The sequence below is a fragment of the Bufo bufo genome, chromosome 11 (assembly GCF_905171765.1).
Source record: "Bufo bufo chromosome 11, aBufBuf1.1, whole genome shotgun sequence".
NCBI classification, from domain to species: domain Eukaryota; kingdom Metazoa; phylum Chordata; class Amphibia; order Anura; family Bufonidae; genus Bufo; species Bufo bufo.
The window spans coordinates 81,209,147-81,230,750 of NC_053399.1; the positions used below are offsets into that span (position 1 = coordinate 81,209,147).

The 21,604-nt window shown below is 45.6% G+C and overlaps 1 long non-coding RNA gene across 2 annotated transcripts in view; it reads left to right on the forward strand.

The window, feature by feature from the left end:
* The window catches only part of LOC120982586, a 46,692-nt gene that overhangs the window by 3,191 nt on the left and 21,897 nt on the right, over positions 1-21,604 (forward strand). Inside the window, exons 2-3 of one of the 2 annotated variants that reach the window (XR_005774951.1) lie at positions 648-771; positions 2,480-2,598. This is a non-coding gene — a long non-coding RNA (uncharacterized LOC120982586). Of the gene's footprint in view, positions 1-126; positions 772-2,479; positions 2,599-21,604 lie in introns of those variants that run through there. The other variant, XR_005774950.1, reaches the window with a different exon arrangement.

The following is a 21,604-nucleotide window of genomic DNA, read 5'->3' on the forward strand; positions in this document are numbered from 1 at the left end:
CCGAAAATGAATAGGAGCAGTGGCCGCGCAAGCGCAGTGCGCCCTCCACCACCTTTCCCCGTTCTCGGTGTAGAGGTGGGACCCGCACCTATCAGACAATGTGGGCATATCCTAGCAATATGCCCCCATTGTCTGTGATGGCATAGTATAATATAGCTGGAGCCAACACTGCCCAGAATTTTGTAACCTTATTTGGGAGCAGGAGAGAAAAGTCTGATAGTGTTAGGTTCCCATCTGCAGAAGCCACCTTGTCGTTGGTAGATGGGCCCAACATAATTTTGATCAAAAACATGCGCAAAGACCTTACGATATTTTTCATGAATAAGGAATATAGCAGAAATGGAATTTCGGATTAACCCATGTTTCCAATGGCTGCATATGTCTTTGTGCAAGCAACATTTCACAAAGACTCTAACGTACCTGAGCCTGGGTTTATGAAACTGGGACTCTTGCATAGAGCTGCAGAACCAGGATGGATTTGCTCATGCTGCATTTTCCACAGACTCTAACACAGCTGAGACCTACAGCCAGGGTATTGCCTCCACCATGGACTGTTGTTTATTTTTTGCCCCCCTGCTACATTGTTGTAGCCTAGGTCTTGTATATGTATGTATAGACACTTATGCCCTAGTTTTTTCTCTCTACAGGGAGGAAGTCAGCTCAATCTTTGTCTTTGTGAATTTGTTGCCAGGCTACCAGAAAGGATCCCGAGCAGAAGCCTAGGACAGCTTGACTTTCAGCAAGTGGGTGTGCAGTACCCCAGACCTGCAGGTATCTACAATTGTTTTTGTACATTATATATATTGTTAATGCCATGTTATGTAAATACATCAGCATGAAGAGGTATTGTAGATAGGGTTAACTGCGCAGTTCCTCCCCTCTTGGTAGGAGTAGACTAGTTCTGCTTCCTGCCAGGAGGGGGAGTTCTAGGTAGGGTAGAACAGAGGGGAGGAAGAAAGCAAGTATGTCCAATTGTTCCTACTTCAAGGGCATTGGGGGACCATCAAAAGATCATATTCTCCTGTGAGACCACTACTTCAAAGAGATGGCAAGAGCAACCAGCTCTTGCTCAAAAGCTACAGTGTGACATAGCCAGCAGAGTGATCAGCAAGTCACAGCATTACAGACCCTGCTGCAGATGAGGGAATACAGTTCGAACACCCATTACCTTGATAGCATCCAGGCCAGACCAGCTACATATTCATACTGTACACACACTAACTTCTTGTTAGAATCTGTGGCAGTGAGCTCACTTGGCAGATTCTATTGGGGTATGTTCACATGACAGATCTTGACCATTTTCAATTGATTCAAAGAGTTATACATGATCTGTCAGCTGATGGGACTCAGAAAAACATCACAGCTTGCAAACAGACTACATGGCCCATGGAAGTGTCAGAGTGAGGAATGCCACTGTGACTAACTACTGCACCGATCATTGCTACCACTACTCCTGTCCTCCACTCCTTTCCCTTCCCAGGCTCATTGCAATGGGTAAGTCAGCAACTCAGCATCCATATTCGAAATCATTATCGGAATCAGGCTTGTCGATGGTTTTTACATTCATCTTTATTACAGAACATCTGGACTGTGGTCGTAGAATGGGATTGTATGAAATGGTAGAATTTCTCTCTTTATTGGTTTCCAGCAGGAGGTGAGAGACGTTCTCATAGAGCAGTGAGGAGATGGAGCAGGCGGGGGTCACTCCCAGCACGTTGGGGGCTGTTTCCTGGTAGAAGTGGTGGAAACCTTTCCTATAAAACAGAAGAGACAGGACTAGGACCTCATGTTGTAAGGTAGCGCCCCGTCCTCTCTGTTAGCGGCTGCACATCAGTCAGTGTAGTCTGGCCCGCCCCCAGTCATTTGTTATTGGGCAGCTAGGGGGCGCTCCAGACTACATGGGCAGAGTGCCGTGTTCTTGTAGAGACTGCAGATTTCTCCCATTACATTAATACTAGGGGAATCCTCTGGAAAATTCCCAGCACCCCGAGATGTGGATTATGTCCTCATGTACACAACGGTATTACAGCTCCCTACAGCCTCCCAGTTACATCATGTGGCACCTAAAGGAGTCTATGGGGCCTCCTACATCTCCATACGCTTCAGATTTCATACTTCATTGTATCTTAGATTACGTATGAGACAAAGGCGACATAGCCGTAGACCCCCATTCACCTGCCTGAGGCCTGAGCACAGCAGACTGCACTTTTCCATACAGTGGGCCACCCCCAACATTTGACCATTGAGAGCTGGTGTAGATTTCACTTCTGTCGCACGGACCTGCCAGGCAGAGTCACAATCATTAGGAGGCCTGAAGATCTCCGTAATTGTGGTGCATCTGATGCCATCAGGACAGAGATTAGGACCAGTGTATAAATCACCGCTTCTAATACATGTTCCAGACCAGAGCCTATAACATCCTAGAGCACAGATCACATCGACTTACCTCCATGTCTATCTGATAACGTTGTATTCTCAGTTCCTCGTAGGACATATCCTGGAGGGCCCAGTGTGACGTCTCCAGCAGGCCTGGTACAAACGCCTACAAATACAGGACATGATGGTGACGGATGGAAAAGCCTGACGTCTGCGATGATGGTAGGACATTATAGACACTGATTACCTTGTCCAGGAGGGAATTCCTTCCTCCTATAGATTGCAGTCAGAGCAGGGAACGTGTCTTTGGATTGTCGTCTTGAAGAGTCGTCGTCCGCATGGTACTGAAGAGCAAGACGAGTCTGTAATCCATATTGGGTTAATACAGGAAAGGGTTAAGGCACCTGCATGATAGAAGAGTCTAAATATGGCGGTGCAATGGTTAACACTTCTACCTTGCTGCCCTCTGGCCATCGGTTAAAACTGGACCAGGGCTATTCACCTGAATGGAGTTTGGAGAAATCCAGGTGATTGCCGCCAAAACAACTGATTTTCAGTTGCACAAATTCCCCCAACAAATCTGCAGCATGTGAACAAACCCTTAGGGTGCTCCACTTTCCGTACCTGAGTGAATTGACTTTCTACAGCTTTTTCCTGGTGAAGTCATGAAGTCCAGGTCACCAGATCTCCAGACACAGAAGATATTCATTTCCATCAAAGTGCAGAATTATTGGTGCGGCTCGTTCCTGATAGGATGGCGGTATTATATAGTCCTGCACTATTACTTCTAGGCTGTGCACTTCTCTGGGCACTGTATGGGGGTATAATATGATCAGTCCATCACTGTGTTACACGGCTGCTGTACGGGACATTTATTGATGTGATCTTTCAGTTATTTTCCAGTATGAAATGGGAAGGGGGTCCGAACACTGTTTTACCAGGGGCCTCCACAGACCCCACCAAGATGTACACATTTCTTACATACATCAGATTTACCTACAGCACAGTGTTGGGGACTCACCAGAAATAAGTATTTCCTCCCAGCAGAGTAGATAAGTCTTGTACACGGAGGTGTAGATAAGGCTTCAGAAAAGGGGTGGCCAGAAGCACATCCGTCTCCTGAATGGGCCCCAACCCAGGTACCACCACACCATGACCACTACCAATACCACTAAATAGTGGCTGACTCCTGTTACCATACAGTTACTACACACTGTACACAGACCAGTATTACCGCCATACAGTGGTAGATATTAGTGTTACACAGCGCTCTGCAGGATTACACTGCAGTTATATCCAGTCACTTACAGGTGACGTCTCTGATTGGAGTCGTTCACTTTTCTTATCTTCTTCATCTGGGACCACCATGATGACTTCTTCCTTCCATGACTTGTGTCTGCGGAGATTGCAAGAGAGACATCTTTGGCTCCTCACTTTAGCCTCCATCCTGCCTTTCCCAAACCTACACCAACTCCCCATCCTGCTGATGCCCCCAATTCTGTGCCTGTTGCTTCCCCATCTGCCCCTCGGCATAGCACGGTGCCCCCAAATATTGTACTTAATATTAATGCCTCTTGTGCCCCCTGAATACATATTAATGCCCCTTCTGCAAAGTATATTTTAAAGTGACAGAACTTATCATTAAACTATTAGATGGGACTACAAATCCCAGGATGCCCACCATAGATTTACAGGCAGTGCTGATGTGCTAGATGTCTTTTACCTCCATAATGGATAGTATAAGATTGGTGGTTATACCTGCAGAGCGGATCTTGATCAGGTCCAGTGGGTGTAGTAGTAGCGTGGAGGAGATGACATCACCGCTCAGGTCGACCACCAGGTTCTTTTACTGGACGTTTCCAAAGAACTGTCTCACTATTGTGACCAGGGAGTGTGTAGAAGGTAATGGCTGGTCCAGGCGGAGCGGACATCTGGATGTCCTAACACTTGCACTGTATATACTGTATGTTACATCAAGGGCCGGACTGGGTTTAAACACAGCTCTGGCCCAGAAATACCACAGTGCAACCCAACATACCTCTCCAGTAGTGCCAAACAGCACAGTGCTGCACAATGTACCCCTGCAAATGCCACATGGCAGCAGCATTGTATCCTTTAACACCCATCCCCCACTGACAGCAGCATTTTCCCCTTCCCCACTGACCGCATCGTTTCCCCTTTGCTGCCCCTTCCCCACTGACAGCATCATTTCCCCTTGACGTCCCTTCCCCACTGACAGCATCATTTCCCCATTGCCGCCCCTTCCCCACAGACAGCATCATTTCCCCCTTGCCGCCCCTTCCCCACAGACAGCATCATTTCCCCCTTGCCGCCCCTTCCCCACAGACAGCATCATTTCCCCCTTGCCTCCCCTACCCCACTGACAGAGTCATTTCCCCCTTCCTTACTGGGAGCAATACATCCCCATTCCCAGGATCCTCTAGTCAGTTCATTTCTATTCTCCCAACTCCCTCAAAGCTACTGGGTGCAGGACCTGTGGTCATGTCACCATAATGTCACCACAGGTCCTTCACCCATTATGGCCATGGAAACTGCACTGATGGTACAGACCTTGCAGTATCAGTGCATTTTCAGTTTTACTATGGTGGTCGCCCCCCTGACAGAACAGCCCACCGGGAATCTGTCCTGGGGTGGGGTGGGGGCTTACCAGTCCATCCTGGTTACTGGCTGAGGAGCTAGTACTAAATCCAGTCCTCTATTCCTCCTTCATTGTGTCTGCATGCCTGTTGCCTAAAGTAAAAATGACAGTGCAAAGACCCATATGGTCAGGACACCATATACTATGGGCAGACCAGAAAAAAGATGGCAGTCTTGTAACCTTTCACTTTCAGGGCATGTGCGGTGTGGGAGAGAGGAGCCCACAATAGTTATTTCCATGAAAGTGAAGGCATGCAAGATTCCCAGTGATTAGGGAAACTAAACAGGATCTGCCCAGAGGTGAGGCTGGAGAGAGGACTGTCCGTGTAGTCATTTATAATAAGGTACCAAATCAACAGGCAGAAGAGTAGTCGAGCAAGCAAAGGTCAGGGCAGGCGGCAAACAATCGAAGTCTAAAAACAGGCCGGAGTCAGGGCAGGCAGCAAACGATCATAGTCAAAATACAGGCCGGGGTCAGGGCAGGCAGCAAATAAACGTAGTCCAAAAACAGTCCGGGGTCAGGGCAGGCAGCATTAAAAAAACATAGTCCGTTAGTCAAGCCGAGGTCAAAACCAAAAAAATCAATCCGAATAACAGCAGTGTGCTAAGATGGTACTCGCACGCTGCAGGGAGCTTCACCACTACATTACTACGCAGCACCAGGATATATTACCTTGAGGAAATGTACTTTGATTCGGACTATGGTGTTTTCTCCCTCATCCCTCACAAAGTTTCTGGATGGCATGGCTTTCATGATCTCCCGAGCCTCGTAACTGATAGGGGCGCCTAGTCTGGTGTCATAGCGCGGTCTCGCAGTGACCTTAACGCGCGGTGGTAGGGCGTAAGGCGCACTGCGGACTGTAGATGTTACTTTCCCTGATAACAGTCTCAGAAACCTCCAGATAGATGGTAACCTGGGCATGTGGGGATGGGTCTGCACCTCACCTGGTGTTCTGGTGGGCTCCGGTACCTGATGTTCTTTCTCTTCCTGTGCTGCTATGATGGTATCGGCAGGTGGTGTTGCCGGCGGTAGTGGTGCTCCTCCCTGCAGTCGAAGGTATCGGCCAGTTTCCTGTCTAGGTGTTTCAGACGGTGATGTTATAAACGGCACGATACCTTCCAATCCTGCTGTCAGATGGCGCGTTGTGAAGCCAGATGTTGTTGGCTTCTGGCCGTACGGGGTCCTCCGGGGACGATAAATATGTCTCCGGGGCTGGAGTTTTCCTCCAGCCCCCGTAGCAGCCATGTGGCTGCCTCTTCCGCCACACACCAATGAAGGTGTATCTGGGGAAGGGGCGGGGGGGGGGATGAAGGGGAAAAAAAACGGGATAAAAAGGTAAGAAATACAATAAATCGCTCGATAAAAGTGGTCAGCCTCCTCTCTCCGCAATCCTCGCCTCACACTCACCGATCTTACCCAGTGTTCCAGGGCTGAAGGGCAACACTTCTGTGATGTCATAAAGCCGCGCTCGGCAACAGGTTGCTAAACAACGGTGTCGCCCATGGCAACCAAACCCATCCTAGCTGTGTAAGGCAGAAAACAGACATTTTTGGCCGATTTTTAGGTGTATTGAACTCAATGTGTTTTTCTTCGAACTTCTCTGGTCCATGAAGAGCCTGCAGTTTTAAAGGTTTAGAGCTGCCGAATTTTCAGGGTCTGTCCCTAATATTCAGAGATAATTCCAGCAAATTCAGGCTGTCCCAAGCTAAAAATGAGATAATCCCTGCCCAGAAGTGGGTGTTCTCAGGCGGGTTTAGGGTGTTCCTGGGGGATTGTAAATGCCCCGAATTTACTGACAAAAATGTTTTCAAGTAGAAAAGTCTAAGGGGGTCATTTATTAAACAGAAATACGCCTCTTCATAACTGCGACAGATCCACCACCAGGGTAGGGTCTTATTAAGACCAGCATTTTAGACAAATGTGCCCCTAAATCTGTAAATGTCATTAAGTCTCTTCTGGCGGTAGAGGAGCATGCTGGGAGTTGTAGTGCACATGGCCTTTGCAGTTGACAGCTGCCATTTAAAAAAAAATAAGTCCGTTTGATATTTTCTATTGGGGGGGATGAGACAGAAGTGATAGCGCCCCTACAGCTTTTCCTGGGTGAGAGGGGGTTGTATTAACCCCTTAGCGACCATGCATCTATGTCATTAGAGAGGGGGCGACTTCTGCCACCCCCTCCGCTTCCAGTGACACAATCGCCTGATGATGATGGGTTGTCATGACAAAATCTCCAAAATGTTCCCTTGAAGTAAAGCTATTAAAATTCGATTTTTTTTCCAGAATTTGGCAACATGTAATAAGCGTTTTTTAACCAGGACCTCTCACCCCTCCTGACATGCCTATCTAATGGCTTCATGCATTCCCCATGTAATACCAATTCCGGAGCCTCTATTCTTATGGCTCTATTTTGTGCCGTTCCTTTATTATTTCTCCTACAAGTTATGAGTGAATTGCTAGCAGTCTGTGGGACGATCTGTAGTTTTTATTGATACCATTTTGATCACATTTTACTACATCTTTTTGGGTTAGGCTACTTTCACGCTTGGGATCAAGCAAAAACGCTTCCGTTTCTGATAATACAACCTTCTGCATCTGCTATGAACGGATCCGGTTGTATCATCTTTAAAATAGCAATGATTTTTCTATTGTGTGCTGTGGTCTGCTCTCCGGTACGGGAACATGATGCATTTTGGAGCACTCTGTTCTGTTCAACTCAAGTGTGAAAGTAGCCTAAGAGAAGCGATAAAAAAATGGTGAATCGGCTATTTTGACACTTTTTTTTCCCATTACACCATTCGCCGTATTGGAAAATATTTTTATATTTTAATATTAGGAGCGTTTTTGGACGCAGTGATACCCATGATGTTTATATTGTTTGTTGTTTATGTATTTATTTTTTTATTCTACAGAAAGGGGGATGATTGAAATTTTTATATTTTTTTATTTTTTTAATATATTTTTTAAACTTTTTTTTATGGTTTTGTAACTCGTATTTGAGGCTACAAGACTCAATTCTTTTTTTTAATTCTGTTCCATCATGTTTCTTATAGATCCATGATCAGAGCAGAATTGCTCATTTCTTATGTTGGCCTGCCATTTTCTGGCCAAAGTAAGAATTGCAGCCAGTGGCGTAAGGATCGCCATAGCAGCCATAGCAATGGCTATGGGGCCCTACGCCACTGGGCGCCCGGGATGCTGGCTGAGGATTAAAAAAAATAAAAATTCAAGTGACGGTGCGATCGGGGCCCCCCCTCTCCTCATTGGTGGCAGCGGCAGTTCCGATCGGAGTCCCAGCAGTGTAATGCTGGGGCTCCGATCGGTTACCATGGCAGCCAGGACGCTACTCCTTCTTGTAACTTGTCACAGGTCTGTGCGGCGCATTGCTATAAGCATAAGCAATGCGCCGCACAGACCTGTGACGCGTTACAAGAAGAAAGACCGCCAGGCAGCCACAGCGCATGTAAGTATGCTGCAGAGTAACTGACCAACTGCCGCTGACACCACTGATGGGGGCGCTGGAGGGCACACTGCCCACCAATGATTTTAATACCGGAGGGGGGGGGGGGCAAACTTCCCACCAATGAATGATTTTAATACAGGGGAGGGGGGGGGGGGGCACACTGCTTACCAATAAATGATTTTAATACAGGGGGGGGGGCACACTGCGGGGGGGGGCACACTGCCCACCAATGAATGATTTTAATACCGGGGGGGGGGGGTTTGGGGAGGGCACACTGCCCACCAATGATTTTAATACCGGGGAGGGCGCACTGGGGGCTGATGGAGATGGTACTGGGGGCTGGTGAGAGGCACTGGTGGCTGATGGAGAGGGCACTGGGGGCTGGTGAGAGGCACTGGGGGCTGATGGAGAGGCTACTGGGGGCTGATATGGGGCTACTTGGGGCTGATATGAGGCTACTGAGGGCTGCTATGAGGCTACTGAGGGCTCTTATCTGAGGTCTGATTGGGGGTCATTCATATTGGGGTCTGAGCTGAGGTGTGATCTGAGGTCTTATTGGGGTCTTATTAACATTGGGGATCTTATTGGGGCTGTCAGCTGAGGACTGATTAACATTGGGGGTCTGATTGGTGGTCTGACCTGAGGTGTAATGAAATATTTTTTTTTCCGGAGCAGCTTGGAGAAAAAAGGCCTCACAGTCTCCCACACTCATTCTGCCCAGCCAAGCCTGCCAGCACCCCTGAGACCAAGCCTGCCAGCACCCCTGAGAACAAGCCTGCCAGCACCCCTGAGACCAAGCCTGCCAGCACCCCTGAGACCAAGCGTGCCAGCACCCCTGAGACCAAGCGTGCCAGCACCCCTGAGACCAAGCGTGCCAGCACCCCTGAGACCAAGCGTGCCAGCACCCCTGAGACCAAGCGTGCCAGCACCCCTGAGACCAAGCGTGCCAGCACCCCTGAGACCAAGCGTGCCAGCACCCCTGAGGCCAAGCGTGCCAGCACCCCTGAGGCCAAGCGTGCCAGCACCCCTGAGGCCAAGCGTGCCAGCACCCCTGAGGCCAAGCGTGCCAGCACCCCTGAGGCCAAGCGTGCCAGCACCCCTGAGGCCAAGCGTGCCAGCACCCCTGAGGCCAAGCGTGCCAGCACCCCTGAGGCCAAGCGTGCCAGCACCCCTGAGGCCAAGCGTGCCAGCACCCCTGAGGCCAAGCGTGCCAGCACCCCTGAGGCCAAGCGTGCCAGCACCCCTGAGGCCAAGCGGGCCAGCACCCCTGAGGCCAAGCGGGCCAGCACCCCTGAGGCCAAGCCAGCCAGCACCCCTGAGTCTTCAGAACTGTAAGTAAATTATATTACAGTGCTCCAGCCTAAAAAAAATACCTAGTAGCCATTGGCTCCTGAACTGAAAAATTTAGGAGCCAAATCAAATTTTTAGTCGCCAAATCGAAACTGAATCAAAATTTTGGTATCGTGACAACGCTATGCCGATCAGATCGGCGTAGGGTTGTTTTGAAACCAAAATTTTGATTCGCTTTCGTCACCATAAAAAAGTATTGCGATACTCAATACCGCGCAAAAAAAAAACAAAAACAAAAAAAAGCCGCGTGCATTTCGCATTTTATGAAACAATCGGCCCATAATAGAACCGTCCTATCCTATTTTTTGGGGTGACAAGTTGACTAAAAAATGGCGAATGCTCACCGCATAGGAGATATTTTTGAATAATTTAATAGTTTGGACAGCGCTATGTAATATGTTTATTTATTTATTGTTTATATATTTTATATGTAAAATTGGGAAAGGGGGGATTTAAACTTAATATTTTAGGGTACTTTCACACTAGCGTTTTTCTTTTCCGGCATAGAGTTCTGTCCTAGGGGCTCTATACCGGAAAAGAACTGATCAGTTTTATCCCCATGCATTCTGAATGGAGAGTAATCCGTTCAGGATGCATCAGGACGTCTTCAGTTCAGTCATTTTGACTGATCAGGCAAAAGAGAAAACCGCAGCATGCTACCGTTTTATCTCCGGCGAAAAAAAAATGAAGATTTGCCTGAATGCCGGATCCAGCATTTTTCCCCATAGGAATGTATTAGTGCCGGATCCAGCATTCAAAATACCGGAATGCACCCGCACTAAATCCGGACCCATTCACTTCTATGGGGCTGTGCACACGAGCGGTGATTTTCACACATCACTTGTGCGTTGCGTGAAAATCACAGCATGCTCTGTTGTGCGTTTTTCACGCAACGCAGGCCCCATAGAAGTTAATGGGGCTGCGTGAAAATCGCAAGCAAGTGCGGATGCGGGGCGATTTTCACGCATGGTTCCTAGGATGAAAGTCTATTCACTGTATTATTTTCCCTTATTACATGGTTATAAGGGAAAATAATAGCATTCTGAATACAGAATGCATAGTAGAAGGTCAATACAATAAACATTGGTGGCGCAGTGTGCCCCCCCCCCAATATAATAAACATTGGTGGCGCAGTGTGCACCCCTCAATATAATAAACATTGGTGGCACAGTGCGCCCCTCCAACACCCCAGTATAATAAACATTGGTGGCGCAGTGCGCTCCCCATCACCCCAGTATAATAAACATTGGTGGCGCAGTGTGCCCCCCCTCAAAATAATAAACATTGGTGGCGCAGTGTGCCCCCCCCCCCCCCAATATAATAAACATTGGTGGCGCAGTGGGCAGTGCCAATGAGGGTTAAAAAATAAAAAAATAATTTACTCAACCCTAACCCGCCTCCTGTATTTGTATAAGAAACGTTGGTGGCACAGTGCGCGCCCCCCCCCCCCCCCCCCCCCAAGTATAATAAACATTGGTGGCTCAGTGGGAAGTGCCAATGAGGGTTAAAAATAATAAAAGAAAATTAACTCACCTCCTCCAGTTGATCGCATAGCTGCTGGTCTCCTGTACTTACTTCTTTCTTCAGGACCTGTGGTGACGTCACTGAGCTCATCACATGATCCATTACCATGGTGATGAGCTCAGTGACGTCACCACAGGTCCTGAAGAAAGAAGTAAGAACAGGAGACCGGCAGCTACGCGATCAACTGGAGGAGGTGAGTTAATTTTCTTTTATTATTTTTAACCCTCATTGGCACTTCCCACTGAGCCACCAATGTTTATTATACTTGGGGGGGCGCACTGTGCCACCAACGTTTCTTATACAAATACAGGAGGCGGGTGCTGGAATCAAATAGCCGGCACCCGACCTTTGTGACAGGGGGCTGCGATCAGCTACAATTAACCCCTCAGGTACCGCACCTGAAGGGTTAACTCAACTGCAGCTGATCGCAGCTCCCTGTCACAGAGGTCGGGTGTCGGCTATTTGATTCCAGCACCCGCCTCCTGTATTTGTATTACAGGTCAGTTTTCTTCATTGGTGGCGCAGTGGCCACAGCCCCTCCCCTCCTCCTCCCGTCTCTTCTTATTGGCGGAGGCGGCAGCAGCAGCACAGGGGGGAGGGAGAGACTCCTCCTGCGCTGCTGAGAACATCAGCTCCTGTGCCCCGCCGCTGTATTGAGCAGAGCTGCGGCGGCGGGTCTAGTCGCAAATGGCGACAAGACTAAAAAGTCTTGTCGCCATTTGTAAATTCTAAGTCGCATTGGCGACCATTTTGGTCGCCATCTGGAGCCCTGTATTACTCTCCCTAATACCCAAACTACACAAGATACATATCCCTACCTTCTGTATAATACACATACACACCCCACGATATGTACTTTCACCTTCTTGTGTTACAGACCCCTGTACAATTTAACAATGTTCTTTAATACACAGACATTTAGATTCATACATTTCCTACACTGGCACAAATGCGTTGTCAGTGACCAACTGTCTGTGCTCAGTCCTACGCGTAACCGTCGCAAGTGCATGAGGAGCTGCGGATGTGGCGGCGAGGTCCGAGAGGTATGTGGGGGTGGGAGATCCGGAAGGGGTGGGGGGGGGGGACATACATTTTTTTTGCTATGGGGCCCAGTCATTTCTAGCTACGCCCCTGATTGCAGCTCCAATACCCTGGGTCTCTTCAGTTGCTCTTGGGTTTTTGAGCGTTTAGATGCAGTGATCACACCTGATCACGGCATCTAAAGGCTTTAATGACCGCAATCGACATTATTACTGGTCGCAGTCATTAGCCGTTGGTCTCTGTGCAGCGGGCGCCATGTTTACCCATTTCTCCAGCGCCGTACATTTACGGAGGAGCCGGAGCTTGTGTGCAGCAACCCCTGTCATAGTTAATGACAGGAGGCCATTCCTCAGTATTTCCTATGGAGCCCTTCTTTGTAGCAGAGCTCCATAGGAAACTAGAAATTTTCTCATAGACTCCAGTGCTAATACATTGAAATCTATGAGAATAGCAATCTAATCATTGCTTGTTATAGTTCCCTATGGAAACTATATAAAAGTGTAAAAAAAAAAAAACATTTTAAAAATAAAAAAACATTAAAATTCTAATCATCCCCCTTGTCCCTAAATGAACTAAAAAATTAAAAAAATATACATCATGGGTATCGCCATGTGTGAAAACACCCATACTATAAAAATATCTTCCCCATACGGGAAATGGCAAAACTGCAAAAATCGTCAAAATGGCCGATTCGACGTTTTTGGTTGCTTAATTTCCCACAAAAAAATTAAATAAAAAGTGATCAAAAAGTCACACACACACACCCCAGAATGGTATCAATGAAAAGTACAGATCGCCCCACAAAAAATTAGCCCCCAAACAGCTCCATACAAATAATTACAAAAAAGTTATAGGGGTCAAAATATAGCGACAGAAAAAAAAAACTTTTCCAACTTTATTATTTTATCAGTATCAAAATGAAAGAAAAACTATTCGTATCGCCGTATTTGTACTGGCCTGTAGAATGAAAGTAACTGGTCAGTTTTATCGCACATCGAACGTCCTAAATAAAAAAATCCATAGAACCGTGGTGGAATAGCTTTTTTTTTTCCAATTTCACCCCATTTAGAATTTTTTTTCCTGTTTCCCACTGCAATATTAAATGTTGGTGTTGGAAAGTATAACTTGTCCTGCAAAGAAAACAAGCCCTCATATGGCTATGCGAATGGAAAAATAACAAAGTTATGGCTCTGGGAAGGCAAGGAGCACAAAACAAAAACGCAAAAACAAAAAAAAACTCTGGGGCAGAAGAGGTCAATAACTTATCATGAGGATAGGTCTTTAATGTCAGGAGCCTGAAAAACCTCTTAAAAAATGCAGCAAAACTCAAATTATGAAGAAACAATTGGTGTTAAATAACACCCATGTTAGGCCATGTCCCAAGGATACCCCCCAAAAAAAACTATACCCCCTTTTTTTGCTGAAAAAGGTGTTAACCCTAGCAGTGACATGTCCCCAAGCATCACATCACTGCTGGGTCACGTGCCACTTAGGGACAGTCAGTGACTGCAGTGGCACACAAGACTCTATCCCTGCTTGAAGTTTACATGCATTGACTAAAACACAGACAGCAGTGGACCCAAGAAGCCGGAATCAAATGTTGAGGAGGAGAGAAGTATGCTTTTTTCTTCAGTGACTGTGCCACAGGAGCATGTGAGTATGAGTGTATTATGCCAGATGGGTGTAGTAGTTGTACCCGCGGTTCTGAAGCTCCTTGGGACGTTGTGCAGTGACGAGAAGGGCACGCTTGTTCTTCCCTTCAGGGCAAACTCTGGTGCAAAATTAAATGTAGTGCGGGTAGCAATAAGGAGACACTGATGCAGTAAAACAGTTCTTTACTGAAGGAACCAAAAGCAGTTAAGTCTCGACAGGTCTAACTTGTAATAAACCGGCTGATGTTACACATAAATGCAGTATTCTCAGATGTTACAGTTGTTGCAGCTTTACAGGTAGCAATTGGCCAAAAAGGTGTCTCTTTAAAGCAATGGAAGCAGTCTTTCTTATGTTGCACTTCACTAGCTGACTCTGACTTGGACATCCAATCGTGAGATGTAATACTTCTACATTAGACAATATCTTGAAAACAATAAGGGTTATCCTCTCTGTGGCAGGCATGCTTTTCTGCTACATTCTTTGGACAGGTTGCTTTTTCACGTTTCAACCTTGCTATGTGGAGGTGTACACATGCGGGCCAAAATGTGTTAGTGTGCTCATGCATCGGAGGCTTTTCCTGAACACGGGTGACGTAGAGTCTATAAAGTCCTTTATAGACTGGTTACCTCTGCAGGTCTTGCTCTACACCTCTCTGGTATCTGGTCAAATTTGTGTATATGTTCTGGCTGTATCCTGGCTGTTAATAGGTCCAGGATGATCCGGTCTGTCATCTTTTCCTTTTGGCATGTGCTCCCTTCTCCTAGCCTTAGCTAGGCTAGACAAGCTCTGATCTTACTCTTCTACTGCCTGTACTCATGAACTGCCTCTAGAAGGTTCTTGTCTCTCTTTTATATAGAGGGCCATACCAGCCCCCTCTAGTGGTGGCTAAAAATTATGTTCAGTTACTACCATGTGCTCATACCATACAATGACTTTACAGTAAACGCATTTTTGAGCTTTGCAATATACTGCGACCTTAGGGAACAGGATGCTGCACTTCAACAGGTCCTTCAACTGTGAGGGAGGATATGTAAAAAACGATATGCATCTGGGTAATAATAATCTATGTGCATCATATGTCCAGGACCTAGGGGATGTAACGCTGGGAGGGTCACTTGTAGAGAAGGACTAGCGTGTCCTTGTAGATCATAGATTAAATAACAGCATACAATGTCAATCAGCTGCTTCTAAGGCCACCAGGATATTGTCATGCATTAAACAAGGCATGGACTCGTGGTGCAGAGATGTAATATTGCCACTTTACAAAGCGTTGGTGCGGCCTCATCTGGAATATGCAGTTCAGTTCTGGGCACCAGTCCATAGAAAGGATGCACTGCAGCTGGAAAAAGTACAGAGGAGAGCGACTAAACTGATAAAGGGGCATGGAGGGTCTTAGTTATGAGAAAAGATTAAAAGACTTACATTTATTTAGTTTTGACAATAGGCGTCTAAGGGGAAACATGATTAACCTATAAAATAATGTCCCCCATAGTGCCCACATGGACATCAAATGCCCTCTTTCATAGTGTCACCAGTATTATTAATACCCCACTGTGGTATTATGAATACCCCTGGGATTATTAATGCCCCCATTAATGCCTGCTAGTATTAGAAATGCCCCCATTAGTGGATTCCACTATTAGTAATCCCCCATTATTGTATAGGAATGGCACGGCACTCTTGTCAACTCTGTCTTAGGTGCTTGTTGTTATGGCTTCCCAGCCTAATATAAGTAGTAGATATAAACAACAGCACTCCAATTGTATGCAGAATTCAATCTTTATTCATAAGGCAACTTCACATCCAAGTGACGTTTCTGTCAAAAATGACTTTTTTCAAACACTGTGAGATAATAGAAATAATATAAAGTAGTCAAAATAGAAGGACATCAAGTGTGAACATGTTTAAAGAAAATTAATGCTCAATTCGCATGTAGGTTTACATATCTATCTGGAACAGTGAAGGACATATAGAAATATAGGCCTGAAAATGTAAGGTTAAACATTACAAGTAAATAAAGTAAAGTAAAATAAAGTAAATCACTAATTAGAAAGAGGAATCGGGTGCCCCCATGAGGGGTTGAACTTATCAAGTTGCCAGAGAAGTAAATGGGAGAAGGTGCATGTAGAAAATAAAGCTTGAGAATGGTGTATACTCACCTATGTATATGCTAGCCCTTATGGAGTGAAACTTACTTAAATATCCTAGGCATCGGAAATGACATCCGGAAATGGGATGCGTTCCGGGGTGGAACGCATGCTAACAATGGAGAAATATAGGCATAAAGTCTCCAAAAGCAGGACTGTGTCCAAAAGAAATAAGTCCAAATATATGTTCTCATTCGGATATGGCTGTATGGCATGTGAAGATGATAGGAGCGCTGCGCCGTGTGTCGAGGGTTCCGATACGTTCCACGGTGGACCTCAACCGGAAGTAGGCAGAAGTACGGCTGACAGCGGCTACTGTACTTGATCTGTAGTTTTTTGCCTGTCTGTGGATGATGGATCTTGTCCCCTTTCATCACATTAGTGTCACACACACAGGGGGTGGGTAGTGACCACTGAACTCCACCCCCACCCCTGTCCCTGCCTACTTGCCTCGCAAGTCCTAGCGACAAGGGACAACTGGTCGACAAACCCTTAGCTAGGATAGTGCAGGGAAGACAAACAACACAAGTAACAGGAAAGTCAAACAAGCCGCGTCAATAACCAAGAGAGCAGAAAGGTACCGTCGGAGCAGGCAGAGAATCGTCAGGACAAGCCGAAGTCAAAACCAGGAGGGAACACCAAGACCAAAGGATGAGACGGACGGGAAATCGGAAACCAAGCAGGAACAATAAACCAGGTTAGTGTCTTGCAGGAAGGACCTCAATAACAGGCAATCTGTGGCCAGCAGATTGCCTGTTTAAATAGTGCACCACGGGAACTGGTGACGCCGGGTGCGCTGATGACACGAGCGCGCCTCAGCCGTCCCCGCCTCCTGGAACCACGCACAGAGCGCATCGTGACAATTAGAACAATGTAGGCAAGGGAATGTACCCTGTCTGGCCTGCCCTAATAGACGTTGATGCAGGCCCCCACGGCTGGAGCCAGTGTCTGCTCTGACCAGCCAATCCTTAAGATTCTTGGGTCGTCGGTGCAAACAGTGTCTGGAACTCTTCGATATTGGCATAGGAATGAGAGAGGATACTCCAGTGTCTATTAAGAATGCTAGTCACTCTATGTGAGTAAGGGTGGTATGTGTGTACGAAGGGGAGTCTCTTTTTAGTACTTTATCTTTGTTGTGTATTAGGTACAAGGTTCTGTGTGGCAGGCGTATCACTATGAAGTGCCTTTTGCGCTGTGGCATTTGAAGAATTTTGGTATCTGTGACTTTTAGTCTAACCAGACTGTCTATTACTGTAATTCCTCTAGCGCCGTTCTAAGGAAACAGTAGGTTTAAAGAGCACACCAAATGCTTGAAATAACTTCTTTATTAACTTCAACTTTTCTTCATATAACACTGCCGCCTCCGCAGCAGATAGTCCATGTACAAAACACGTGTTGAATAAAGTATCACAAAATGGCGGTATACATAAGATGGTGGTTCAACTCTTCAATCTTGTTATTCAACATAAAATGGTGGATATATTTCTCTCTTGAGTATCTGTACTCTCACTTTAAGTTATTTAAGCACTTTATGATCTCTCTGAGAGGTATATCTGAGGTCTAACTAATAGTTCACTTGCAGTATGCAGTTAGCAGTGACTATTTGCAGATTGGTTAAGTATGATCTGGTATGGTTGCGTTGTATGCAATTTGGATTGCAATATGGAATCTGAATGCTTGCAATTTGTATTTGCAATTTAATTTGCAATTTGATATCGTGGAACTGTAAGTAAACGCATATATATCTAGTTTAGTATACAGTTCTAATCACAATACTAACAATATGAACATTATATAACTGTTCTAAATACCTATTTTGGCCTCTTGTTCCCATAAAAACACAGCTCTCAGTGGAATGAATGTCGCTTCAGCTCCTGTCTCTGGTGAATAATTATTCTAGCAGCTCCTGCTAGGGGAATTCCCAGACAGGCTGTGTGTGAGGCTGGCTGTGATTGGTGAAAACGCTTGCTGTGTGAGAAGCTGGCTGTGATTGGTCTGGACTTCTGCCCAGAAACAACAGATTAACACTATTCTTTCTGTTGTGTCACTGAGCTTACCTTACATTACAAAATAAATCTTAAAGGCATATTATCTTTTTCTGCTTCTGTGAATGCAAGATATAACAGTTATATGACATCCAAACAAGATGTCACAGTAAATAACTCTGCTTTTGTCTTTAACACATAAATATAGGAACTATATTAAGGCTATTGCAGGTTTAGCTGTATACACATATAAGCTATACTAGCAACCTTAGACAGGTCTTAGCTGGCCAGCTACATTCTGTTCGATGGTGGCCAGGGGATAACCCCTCTGTTGGAATTTCGTGGTCATTTCTAGGAGTTTTACTTGCCTAACATTTTCTGAGGTCACTATTCTCTTGACTCGCTCAAATTGGGATTTGGGTTATGCTTTCTTAGTAGAGGGTGCATGACAACTTGTGTAGTGAATTAGATTGTTACAGTCGGTCGGTTTCCGGTAAAGATCCGTGGTCAGAGAACCGTCTTCATGTTTGTAAACTTGGGTGTCGAGAAAACTTATGGTATGTGCATCGTGGTGGATGGTGATTTGTAGTTTAGAAAAAATTGAATTCAGATAGATGTGAAATAATAAAAGGGAATCCTCAGGGCCATTCCATAGAAAATAAAATGTAATCTATGTATCTCTTCCACATTCTGACATGTTGGAGGAAAAGGGGATGTGAGTATACATACTATTTTTCAAAACGGGCCATGTAGCTATTAGCGTAAGGTGGTGCTGCATGTGAACCCATAGTGGTTCCTTGTTTTTGGACATAAATGGAAACCTCAAACATAATTTTTTTTTTGGTAGAATGATGGTTAGAAGATCAATGTAAAACTCAATCAAACAAGGTGACATATTTGCTTCTTCCAATAGAAGTCTGGTGGCCCTGATCCCTTTAGTGTTCTTTATAGAGGTGTACAGGCTATTTACATCCCAGGTTACAAGCCTACATCTGTCAGAGAGGGGACCTATTTGTCTAATCAAACTGAGAAAAGTGGATGTGTCCAGTAAAAAAGAGGTAGTGGTTTTAATGAGTGGGGTCAGGACTTTTTCCAACAGAATGGATAGGGGTGCTAGGATTGAGTCTGTGGATGCAACAATAGGTGGTCCAGGTGGTTTGTCTAGTGTTTTATTGATCTTCGGGAGTACATAGAAGATTGGAATAATAGGATGTGGATTGGTCCAGAAATGTATTATTTCCTCATTGATAGTGTCCTGTCTAAGGTGATGGGCAAGTGTTGTCTGATTCAAAGTGGCGATCTTAGAGGTAGGATTGAAGGATACTTTTTCATACACCTCCGTATCGTTAAGCTACCTATTTACCTCTTCAATGTAATCGGAACGATCCATAACAATAGGCCTCCCTTGTCTGCCGGTTTTATGATTCGTTCACGATTCTTGGTTAGAGACATCAAAGTTTGTCGTTCAATATTTGACAAATTTGGCGAGACCCGGTATTCTCCATCTTTCATTTCTTTTGTGAATGTAGAAACGTCCCTATTTACCAGACTCAAAAAAGTCTCAATCGCGGGGGCTGTTTTGGGTGGGGTAAATGAAGATTTCATTGGTAACCCCAAAGTCTTAAGGGTAACCAGAGGGTTCGTACCCGGTTCAGGGTACTAGAATCTCTGTAAGTCCATTTCTAGCTGAAAAATCTAATATCAAATGTATATGTCGGACAGAAGGATAATCTCTTCTGGAGTAACATAGATTCAGCTAGACTTAAAAGATGTGAGGAAATGTTAATAACTGAAGGATCCTCCTTACCTGCGAACGTGTAGTAATCGTGCCCTTTCTCTTGGAATGCCCTCCCTCCGCGTCGGTTTCTGTTTTGTGGGCATCGGCCTAAAAAAGTTTCCATTCCCATCTCTGCTGGATCCCGGTGAGACTTGTGAAGAAGATCTTCTGCGGTTGTATGTTCCGTATGATTCTTGCCATCTATAAACTCGGTTGTTCCTGTAGTCCTCCGAATCTCTTAGGAACTTTTTCCTTTTAGTTGCTTTGGCTTCTTTCCTATGATTAGCAAGAGTTGATGTTACTCGTTCATGTTGTTGTGAAAAGGCCTCGGGTGCTAAGGTGGTTTTGAGCTGTTGTTCAGCTGTAAGAACAGAGTCCTTGATCGTTTTGATGGACTTTTGTAGATGTGCTATGGTCAGGGTCACCAGGTCCAGGGAACACTTGTTGAGAATCTGTTCAAACTGGTCACAAAAGGCTGTATCTTCCTTGAAGATAGTTGGTCGTGTAGACATACGTAGGCCTATGGGGATACGTTGTACCCTCACGTATTCAGCAATGTAACGCAATGCAGTTCATAATTTAGCAGTTTTCTTGAGCCCCGTTCATATTCACGAGCTCTAAATTCAGACGCTGGAGTCTGTAGGAATTAGATAAGAGATAAGATAGATGCTGTTTCCTCTTGGTTATATGAGAAGGTCAAACTTGACATCGCGGACTGGTGCCACCGTCAGGGAATTCTCAATTGTATAGGAATTGCGTGGCACTCTTGTCAACAGCACTCCAGTTGTATGCAGAATTCAATCTTTATTCATAAGGCAACTTCACATCCAAGTCACGTTTCAGTCAAAAATTTCCTTTTTCAAATACTTTGAGACAATATATATAATATAAAGTAGTCAAAATAGAATGACATAAAGTGTCATCATGTTTAAAGGGAGTCTGTCACCACATTTGAGCCTATTAGACAGATCCAAAAGCGTTATATGTGCCACCCATAAGTTTAAAACGGTACCTTTGTTGCATATACCGGAGTCTTGTTTCAGCCAAAAATGAACTTTGTAGGTTCTGTAAATGCGCCCTCTCAAGTGCCCAGGGCGGCGTCTCAATCTTCCGAGCCCAAGACCAGACCTCCCCAACGGCTCATAACCCCGCCCTCCGTGTGCCTCTGCCCGCCCGTTTACGCTCCTCCTCTCTCCTTTTCCACTGCGCCGCAGGAGAGAGGAGGAGCGTAAATGGGCGGGCAGAGGCACACGGAGGGCGGGGTTATGAGCCGTTGACTTTATGCCATAAATATCCGGTACATGTGGGCCCCACCTCTGGGACATGTCCCAGCTCAGGAACGGGGCCCTGTCATGAATACAGAGCACGCCACACATAACACAGCCGAACCAAATCTCCATTTTGGAGTATATACAATTTTTTTTTATTAGTTTTTTTGTGTCTGATCACGTTTACTATGCAGCAGTATAAATTATAACTTTACTCTGAGGTTCAGTACAATTACGTTGATACCAAAGTTATATATATTTTTTAAAATGTTTTACTACTTTTGCAAAAACACTTAATTTTATATAAGTTTTACTTTAAGGGCAGATTTTCGGGATTTTGTTAGGCTCCTGGTTGTGGGGAAGG